Raw genomic sequence first — 10,961 nt, 5'->3', positions numbered from 1 at the left:
TACTTATTGAAGGTAGCTCCTGATCCCCCAATAGCATGCTCCAATTTACATAAAATCAGTCCTCATGGCTCTATTGGCTCTTCATTGATTCTTCTTAATGATAAACTAAAAGCCAGAATAATTCCAGTTCACTCATAAACCTGAATCACAGACTCCTATGAATACACACAGTGTCTGAGGGGGAGAATGGATATATGCTTACATAAAGCTAGGAGAGGCATTAGTGGAGAATTTATTCAGAGCAACTCTCAACTCTTGAATGTAGACCTTGGTATCTTTGACCTATTCAGGAACAATCTGTACCACACAAAACTATTTTTCTGCCAACTGATGTCCTTCTGATTCTTGCTGCCCTCCTGCTAGGTACCCTCTCACTAAAGAAATGACAGACTTTTTAAAATCACCTTCAAAAGGGCACAGAGAAAGTGTTGCACCATTTTAGAGATAAGCAGATCGCTTAAGCCAGAGAACTGCAAAACTCCTCAGGCTGAGTCTCTGGGCAATGCAGACAAGCCCAGTGAGCTCTTCACTCAAAAGGTCTCCTCATCACGCATTCAGTTTTCAGCATCCCAAGTGAACAGAACCAGGAGAACATTGCATGCAATAACAGCAACATTGTGTGATGACTGACTGGTAGACTTAGCTCCCCTCAGCAATGCGATGATCTAAGACAATTCCAAAAGACTCCTAATGGAAAATGCTATCCATGTCCAGAGAAAGAACTTTGGAGTCTGAATGCAGATGGAAGCAGACTATTTTCTCTTTTTTATTGCTGTTGTTTCTTTCTCATAGTTATTCCCTTTGGTTCTGATTCTCGTTTACAACATGACCAATGTGGAAATATGTTTAATATGATCATAGAAGTATACCCTATATCACAGAGCATGCCTTCTTGGGGAAGGGGAAAAATTTAGAACTCAAAATCTTATGAAAATGAATGTTGAAAATTGAGGATGAACAAATAAATAAGAGAGGAAAAAAAAGAGCTCCCAATAACATTCTTCATTCTGGCTTCTGGGCAATGAAAATGAGTTCAGCCTGCTCCTCACTCAGCAGGTTTCTGCATTGTTCAATCAAATCCAAGCCTCTTCTTACAGCAAAGCACATGTAAAGTCTGTTTTTCACTTTCTGTTTTTCCTATCTCAAGCTAGAGGGGAAAATAGAGAGCAGCTAGGAATTTCTAAGACTTTTCATCCCTTTCAAAATGTAGCTGGTGCTTAACTGCAAGAATTCCTAAACCAGCAAGGAGTACCTAAACAACGTTTTCTAGACCAGGCGGATGGGCATCTGGGTAAAACAAGTATGATGTTGAGTTACTTAACATGTCAAAGTTCAAAGAAAAGAAACGACTCTCTAGAGATTCCAATTGTCTCCAAGAAACCAACATTTATTAAGTACCTACTAGGTGTTAGGCATTGTGTTAGATGCCTTACAAATATTATCTCATTTATTATTCCCAGTTTATAGTTGAAAAAACTAAGGAAGACAGAGGTTAAGTAACTTTCCTAGTGTCACACAGCTAGTAAATGGCTAGGGCCAATTGAATTCAAGTCTTCCTTACTTGGGGCCTAGAGATGATTATTTTTTTTTCTTATTTCTAATATTTTATTCCATTAACAAAAACAAAAAAGCTCCCCCCCCCTTATAAAAATCATGGGTGAACATCATGAATTCATGAAGGAGGCAAGTATACTTATTGAATATCATGGACATAGGTTCAGCTGGCATACAATGTGATATAATATACATTTCACAGAACCTTCTATTAAACCAAAACTGACTCACTATATTAATTTGATGAATATTTAACAGGCACCTACTATGTATGTTCACACCACTATGGAGAATACAAAAGCAAGGTCCCTGTCCTCAGAGTTTTTATTTAATAGCTTACACATTTGGGTCCAGTCCTTTTGGCTATCCTGCTTGAATACTGTGCAACTATATTAATTCACTTGACAAAAACACAGGTGCTATTATGTCTTCATTAAAATTTATCAACTAGGTAGAAAGGAAGTGCATTTCTAGGTGTTATGGCACAACCCCCTCCTCCCCATTACACCATGCCAATTCTACACACTTCCAATTTATCTCAGACTGTTCAATTGACTCTTTCCTCCTTTTCCTTATTTTTCAGAATAGTCTACCAGAATAAGAAAAGATTCTTGGCTTCTTGTTTTTTAAGGCATGAGCCGTAAAACATATAAAAGCAAAGATTCATTCAAAGATGATACTAATTTTCATGACAGTAGCACAATTCCAGTGACAACTTTTTATTTAACAAGCAACTGAATCGTGGCACTGATGATAGATACAGTTCAGCTATGTAAAACACTTATTTCCAAGGATTTTATAGTCAGTAAACAAAGAATAGTCATGGAATGTGCCATTATCTTATTAAGGGGAAATTAGCTCAAAACTATTTAATGCTCCCTTTTCCTTCAGTGCTCAGCTGATTAGCTCCCAATGTCACACAATAAAGTTTAACTATTCTTGGAAAGAACTACTTGCTGAAGGAGGAATCCATTTATTTGTGAAAGTTTATATTAAAAAAAAAAAGTGCTTGTAACTTAGGTGTTTAAACCTGGGAGCATAACTGCTCACAAAAGTGTTAATAAGCTTTTTTATTGTTAAGCTGTAACATACATGGTTTAATATAACAAAAACATTTTAAATCAAGTGAAAAGTAATAAACTGAACAATAAAACACTCAAAACAAAATATTTTCCATTGGAAATGTGTTAGGATGAATAAAAGGGCTTAGTTACCATCTTACTGCAATTTTCTTATGTGTTACTAACCTACAGACATGTTTTCTGTAATCATGCAGATGTGAATGGAACTTTGAATGATTAAATAAAAGAAAAGTCCGTTTACTGCAGAGACTCATTTCACAAAGTAGCCAATTTGGCTTGGAGAACAAAACTATTCAAGAAATACTTCATGTGTTTTTGCTCATTTTAGAAACCATGAACCTAAAGCTGCTCCTCCTTGACAATGCCGATCTCCAGGAGGAACTGGCAAATGTTCTTTCTCTGGTCACCTTGAAGCTGGATAACCTCACCGTGTTCAGGATGTTCAATCACAGTACCATTACAAGCAAATTTCTTTTTGAAAGCTTTCACAAGTTTCTTTTTGTCATAATCATCTGCAGTTCCCTGAACAGTAGTCAGCGTCTTTCTACCGTTTCGTTGTTGGATTCTTATATGAATGTAGTCCTCAGTCCCTGCCGGGAGTAAGTCGTCACCCTTAGTTGCATCAGCAAAGGGGTCGAAAGATTGGAGGTTCTGGATAGTGGACATGCGATACTAGTGAGAGGCCGGCGAGGGGATAAAATGCCTGCGGGGCGCGCCCGGGAGGATCCTGTGTCAGGAGGCTGTGGGGGCGAAGGAGGGAGATAAAGGACGAAAGGCAGCGGGAGCGGGAGCGAACAGGAGGCGGGCGGAGGGCGGCGACGGAGGCGTAGGAGCAGCGGCGTCGGGAGGCGGCGGAGGCAGCGGAGGAAAGACGCGGATTAGACCCTAAGGAGGAGGCGGCGCTGCGGCTTCTCCCTAGAGATGATTATTAAGGAAAGGGAGGGTTTGATAAACATGCGTAGTAAAGGGAGGACTAACCAAATAAAAAGGTTGCTTGACCCTTATGTAATTGCTAATACTTTCCCCATAAAAGAGATATGGGCAAAGGGTCTCAGCCCTAAGATAAACTATAATTTTGCAAACCTGAATGAGTTCTGGGGAGTCCTGACAGAGGAGAAAGTTCACTTGTCCCCACTGTTTATGGACTTAGATACAAAGTTTTTTCATAGGGTGGATCATTTTATCAATTGATAAAGTAAAATAAAGCCTATCCTATAGTTGATGTTTTTATTAGCTAACACTTATTTCCTTATTGTGGCAACCATATGTTCTCAAGGGAAATTCCAAGGCATTAAACCAGAGAGATAATACTATTCAGAAGGCACCAATAAAGAATCTAGGCTCTATAAAATCAGAGCTTCAGTTCTAGCCTAGATGTTACAGATAAATTGGAAAGATTCCAGGAAAATATATTTGCCTTTCTCCCATATGCCTTATTTACGTCCAACAAGGTTTGTTCAGGAAGTCCTCAGCATTTCCATTGAAAGGTGGAGTAATGTAGGCCAATTGGCTGGCCCTCAAGAAGTGTCCTCATGTGGTTGAGGTCACCAAAAGATCAGGTTCTAATCCTCAGTTTTATAGGTTTAGAAATTCAATTTTTTTTTTCAGTTCACTGAGTGGTGATCAGACTCTGGGGAAAAACAATTTATAATCACGAAACTTATAAGACATTGATTTATAAAGTAGAATTCAAGTTATTAATTTACAGTGCAGTTTAAAACTGACCTTTTGTCCAAATCATACAGTAGGGTCACTTGGAAAACCAAGCGTATATCAAAAGTTGTTCTGTGAACATAGAATTAGAACACAATTGGAAGGTTATTTCTGTGAAATTGTGGGAGCTTGCAGAATTGTTCTTAACCAGTACTAATCACTAGAATCAGAGGATACCTACGAATCCTTACTCTCCAACTCTACCTTCAAAAACTTAGCAAAATTTTAGCAGACATTAATGTTTCCGTAGACAAAGAAGAAAAAACAGAAGATTGTATATGAAATCACAAATGGAAGAAAAAACTGAAGATTGTATATGAAACCACAAATAGAAGAAAAAACAGAAGATTGTATATGAAATCACAAATGGAAGAAAAAACTGAAGATTGTATATGAAACCACAAATAGAAGAAAAAACAGAAGATTGTATATGAAATCACAAATGGAAGAAAAAACTGAAGATTGTATATGAAACCACAAATCTCTATACTACACATACAGATTCGTATAGATTCTTTTTTGTAATAGGAGTTGGAAAACTGACTGACATTCTGGGATTTGTAGTTCAGAGACAATCACTCCTTCTCAGCCCTGAGGGCAGTTTAGGATAAGGTCACCTTTGAACTGGAGTGCTGACTAGAATATCACCAAGGAGTTTTCAAAAAGTCATACACAGTCTTTGAAAAGAACAGGCTCAGAGGAAGTAGTCTGGTTCTTGGAAGAGCCAAGAAGCAACAGCCCAATGAGGGACTTGAGGATTTTAGCTAGAGACAAGTAGTGGTACAGGGCAATTGGCTGGGGGGGGAGAGAGACAGACAGACAGACAGATAGACAGAGAAGTGAAGGAAAGGAGACAGAGAGACAGAGAGAGACAGACAGACAGAGAGAATGAAAGAGAAGGAGAGAGAAGAAAACTGAATTGTGGTTGAGAAGAAAAGAGATGTAAATGGGCCCCATTAGATTCATACAGGTATCTTGGAACACAGAACTCAAAAGACAAGCTGCTCGTTATGACTGCCTCCTCAAGGACTCAGGAAAATTTCAAAAGGTCTACTTTTCCCCATCTTCATTTCCTTGTGCCTATCCAGTAACAAATTCTGTTATACAGTCCTCTCCCATCTTTAAACATTTCCATTATCCTGATCTTGCTTCATGCATTTTAAAAAAATTCCAAGGTCAATCTTGCGGACTTCTATTATTTACTTAAATTGTGAAGAGATCAATATCTGGTCACTGGATCTTGATGTCATGGTCAAAGAAACTGGAAGAAGTTAAGCATTAGCTAGAAGTGCACAGAATTTAAGTGAGAGAAGTGAATCAAATCTCTGTGTGAACTTTGGGAATATTTCTGACTAGGGGCTCTGAACTATCATGACGATGTTAGTAACTTCTTACCTGATACAAACTTTGTAGAATAAAGGAGAGAGAGACTAGAAGGGCCCCAAGAGCTATGTTGTTTGGTCATTTCAGTCGTATCCGACTCTTCATGATCCCATTTGGGGTTTCCTTGGCAAAAACACAAGAGCGTTTTGCTATTTCCTTCTCCAGCTCATTTTACAGATGAACAACTGAGGCCAACAAGTTTAAGTGACTTGCTTGCACAGGGTCACACAGCTAGTAAGTGTCTGAGACTAGATTTGAACTCACAAAGATGAGTTTTCCTGATTTCAAGCCCATTGATGTATCCACTGACACCCAGCTGCCCCTAGGCTAAAAAATATTACAATCATATTGCCCTTAGGCTAAAAATGAGCTTATTGTCTTAATGGGTAATGGTTGATTAAATCTCCCGAAATTTCTTCTAGGATAAAAATGAGTTTATTTTTTCAACAGGATGTGGTTGATTAAATCTTCCGAAAAGTGGACGAGAGCAGATGGGGGAGGGGGGGACTGAAGAAAAGATCCCACCCTCAGTGACCCTTTCATGAAGAAGACAGAAGAGAGTTAGGAAGAATTCAGCTCTTACCCTTCTAAGGAGGAAGAGGAAAGGATCAAGTACTAGACAAACAGCTCTCTCCTCCACAGCAACATCTGCCAATGTTACATAAAACAAATTCACCATGTTAGCTCCAAATCTGTCGGGGGTCTCCTTCAGAACTTCCTTCTCCTTCTCTGAATTTTAGGGGCTTCATTCATTCTCCAGTCTTTTTTTTTTTTTTTTGCCATCATAGTCATGAGCCCCACTCTTTTCTTCAATTATTCCTCCCAAAAAATAAAATTTAAAAAAGCCTTCACTTATAACAGAGAGAAGTATACTATTTTCACTTTCTGTATTTTTTGTGTGCTTTTTTCCATTGGGGCTATGTCTTCTTTCACAACATGACTAATATGATCATGTGTTTTACTTGACAGAATAAGTATAACCTATATCAAACCGCATACTATCTCAGGGAGGAAGGAGATGATGGAGGGAAAGAGACAATTTGGAACTCAAAAAAATTTAAAATGCATTTTTAAATTTGTCTTTACATGTAATTGGAGGAGAAATAAGACATTATTTTTTAAAAATGAGGACACTGGACTAGAATACCTCTAAGACCCCTTCAAACTCTAAATTTCATTCAATTCAATGAACAATAATTATGCACCTCCTATGTGTCAGATACTGCTAAGTGCAAATGATAAAAATATTTTTTAAAAATAATAAATGAATAAATAAATAAAGATCCAAAAAGAGGCAAACAATAATCCCCACCCTCATGGAACTCACAGTTTTTGATTCACTTACTAACTTTTCTGGACCTCAGGTTCCTCATTTGTAAAGTGAGGAGGTCAATAAAAAGAAAAACAGCTAATATTCATATGGTGCTTTATTTGTAGAGTTTACAGACTGAGTCTCATAAAAACCACGTGAAGTAAGTGCCATTGTTTTATCAGCTTTCAAGATGAGAAATCTGAGATTCAGAAATTAATGATTTCCTCCGGGTCACAGAGCTAGTAAATATCTTAGGCCAGCTTCAAACTCCCTTCCCGACTCCAAGTCCAGAACTGTATCCAATGCCCCATACTGCCACCTTCTCTGGACCTCAGAATCTTCATCTGAACTCCAGGCTTGCACAAGGTGGCCCCTAACATCCAAAACCTACGATCCTCCAAGCCTAGGAATCAATCTGGACCTCCGTTTCTTTGTCTGTAAAATGAAGGAGTTGGAGTAGATGATATCCAAGACACCTTCCAGCTCTAAACCTGTGCTACTTACTAATCTCTCAGTCTTGTTTTTCTTTTCTGTGAAACGGGGTTAATAATTCTCCCTACTATACCTACCACCCAGGTATAGCATTTAGCCTCCTGGGAGGTTTACTTTGTAACCCTTAAGAGCACCACAGAAATGGAAGTTGCCACATGGAGGCGCTCCTTGGCTGAGTCCCACGGCCCAGTGTTCTACCCTGAGTCTGGACACTGCTGCCCTCTGCAGGAAGTCTACAGGCTCACCATGACCACCTAGGGCAGCCTAGGAATCCCAGAGAATCCCCTGAGAAAACAATGGGGACCATCGCAGATTTTTTGCGCCAGCCAGTCACGCTTGGGAAGAACTGTCCAGTGACAATGTTCTGTAGACTAGACTCAATCAGAGGAAACAAGAGAGAGGGCTCCTGCAGTATCCTAGATGAGAGAAAATGGAGCCTCATGAAAGTCTCTTGGCCAATACAGAGACCAGCATTACCCTGCAACCTTCCTGAGAGCTCATTGTTGTGACCTTTGGCTTCTTTCCAAGACATACAGCACCACCAGCAGGACCCACTTGGAGGGTGGTGGGAGGGCTGACTACTAGACAGAAACATTATTCCCTTCAAAGAGAAAGAGATGACCACAACACACCAGCTACTGGACCTTGGCCCATCTCTGACTTCATCACCTCTTGGCCATGGAACCAACTCAGAGCCCATTTCCTCTGGAGCTCCTGCTTCTCACCATGAATGGGGAGTCTTGGGGCAAACCGGAAAGCCTTAGGGTGATGTTCCCCCCTCCACTTATGGAAAACAAACAGGCACACCATGAATGCCCTCCCAGCTGGCATAGCCATGAATGGCATCTAAGCACAAAGGGGTTCCCTGGCAAGTCCCGCAAAGCTCATGACTGTCTCTATCACAAAGGAGTCAGTTAGCACTATGCACTCTCAGTCAACAGCCATCGCTCTGTGTGACAGGCACAGTGAAAGCCCCTGGTGTCCCCATGAACACCTGCCTCATTCAGTAGACTTCACAAGCTTCATTTTCAGTTCCCTCTCAATTGACAGTATCCTGCCCCTGAAATAGAGGGGACTGAGAACATGGACAGTCATCAATCAATGCCTTCTTTTGGAAGAGAGTGCATGTGATATTCCTAATGGCAGATGTTCACGTGGTGATAGAGCATTTGCTAAACACTGTTGTTGTAACCTCGAATCGGAGCCCCACCTCTTGGTCCGGTACTGAGAGGGAGGCAGTGTGGATGTTAGTAGTGGAATGGAAGCTGTCTGAAGTTAGGGTGTCCCTAGGCCCCTTGCACATGGCCTGGCACACAGTAAGCACTTAACAAATGCTTCATCTATTCATCTGTGTCTATTACCATCCATCTAGTCAAGTGTCTCACCCATTATTAAGACCTCGTTAAATTCTAAATTGTCATTTTGTGAATGAGGCTAGCATAGAGCTAGGTCTTCCAGATGCAAAGCTCTGCACTCTATCCACTACACCAGGATATCCGCTGCCCCTGAATCAGAACCCAAAGGATTAAAAGGCACATAAAAATGATTCAGTCAGGTTTTTTTCCCTGCAAGAGAAAATATATTCTTTTTTTATTAATTTATTTGTTTTGAAAATATATTCCAATTGTACAATTTTTAGTTAATTTTTAAAACCCCTATTCAATAAATAACAGTTGGCATTTATATCTCAGAATGATATAAAAACTGTTTATAGACATCCTATCTGATCCTTGCAATAGCCCTATAAAGCTGATTATAGTCATATTATCACCGTTATATAAGTAAGGAAACTGAGGATGCCTGGCACAAAGTCCAAAAAGGCAAGGAATTCCCAACAGATGATGCTATGTCCTACACACTCCTGTTTACAGATGACTTTGTGCTGATTACATTAAGCCCAAGAACACCAAAGGGTCTCATGGATGAGATCTGTGGTCATTCCAAAGACAGGCCTCCTGATTCACACAGAAGGGACATGAATGACCCCATTGCATAGATGAGGCCAAGTGGCCCACTGAGGTCTCCATCAGTACTGGCATTGCAGATGAACACAGAGCTGAGTCCAGGTTTGAGCTGAAAGAATCACAGAACTTCAGAGTGGAGGGTGGGGTTCAACATTTCGCAGCTACACGTTCATCAGGCTCCAGCCACAGAAAGTGAATTTGACATGTCCGATTTAACCCAGCTCAGTCCTGAACAAGAATCTCCTCTACTGAGATCCCCACCAAGTGGTCATCCAACCTTGGTTCAGAGACCTCCGGCGCTGGAAGGCTCACTACCTCCCAAGGCAGTCTATCCCACTTAGCAAAAAGTTTTTCCTTAAGTTGAGCTTCAGTTTGTCTCTTTGTAACTTCCATCAATTACTCCTGGGTCAGCCCTGATGCTCAGATGCATCATTGATTCTCCTGTGCTAATGTTATAGGCAGCCAGGCACCAGTTAGCCAGGAAGATGGAAGTTTTCATCAAGGGGAAGTATCAGTGGAGGGGGGTGATTAGAGAGAGGGGGGAGTATCGAGTAGGAGGAAATGCCAGCCCACAACAGAGATGATCTGTCATAAGAAAGATGAGGTGATGAAAAATGCCGTCCACATCCAGAGAAAGAACTATGGAGTCTGAATATAGATCAAAGCAGACTATTTTCACTTTTTTGATGTTTTTTTTGTTTTTTCTTTCTCAGGTTTTTCCCTTTGGTTCTGATTCTTCTTTCACATCTTTCACAACATGACTAATGTGGAAATATGATTAATATGACTGTCCATGTATAATCTATATCAGACAGCTTGCTGTCTTGGGCAGGTGGAAGGGAGGAAGAAAAAATTGGAACTCAGAATCATATAAAAGTGAATGTTGAAAACTATCTTTACATGTAATTGAGGGGGAAAATAAAATACTATCAAGGGAGAGGAGAAAGATGAGGCCCAGAAAACCAGAGAGGTTGAGGGCTCCAACATACAAATATATGCACTGTTCTGCTACAAATACTCTAAGGCAATCATCATGTGTCCATTTTGTCTTACCCAATTTTCGAAGGCTTAGCATGGCACCTGCCACCATGGCACTTGTAAGAGATGCTCAATAAATGCCCATTAACTTGACTCACATGATATGCAATGGAGGTCCTTCACTATTCTGGTGAGACCCTGGGCAAGTCACTTAACTTCTCAGTGCCCTAGACAACTCTAGAAGAGAAGTTGCTGAGAACGTGCCAACCCACAGAGGGGGAGCGACCTCAAGCACGAAGCTCATAGACCAATAAAATCATGGTCTCTGCCCTCTTCTGTAGGTGATGCTATATGCCCATGCATCATAGGCTCTTGTAATCTCTGAAGAATCAGAACTGGAGATAAGCCCTAGGGTGGTGGAGAAGTGGGTGATTCATGCCAAAAGTGGCATCAAAGTTTTCACCTTGGAGCCGTAGGATTAGA

At 40.4% G+C, this 10,961-nt stretch overlaps 1 pseudogene; it reads right to left on the bottom strand.

Annotated features, from left to right (window-relative positions):
• Positions 1 to 2,257: 2,257 nt before the first annotated feature.
• LOC140510290 (eukaryotic translation initiation factor 1b pseudogene) lies at positions 2,258 to 3,547 on the bottom strand (annotated as a pseudogene).
• Positions 3,548 to 10,961: the final 7,414 nt, after the last annotated feature.

This window comes from Notamacropus eugenii, chromosome 6 (assembly GCF_028372415.1).
Source record: "Notamacropus eugenii isolate mMacEug1 chromosome 6, mMacEug1.pri_v2, whole genome shotgun sequence".
In the NCBI taxonomy this organism is placed as follows: Eukaryota; Metazoa; Chordata; class Mammalia; order Diprotodontia; family Macropodidae; genus Notamacropus; species Notamacropus eugenii.
The sequence above is the reverse complement of the archived record's forward strand: the minus strand, read 5'-3'. Positions and strand labels throughout refer to the sequence as shown.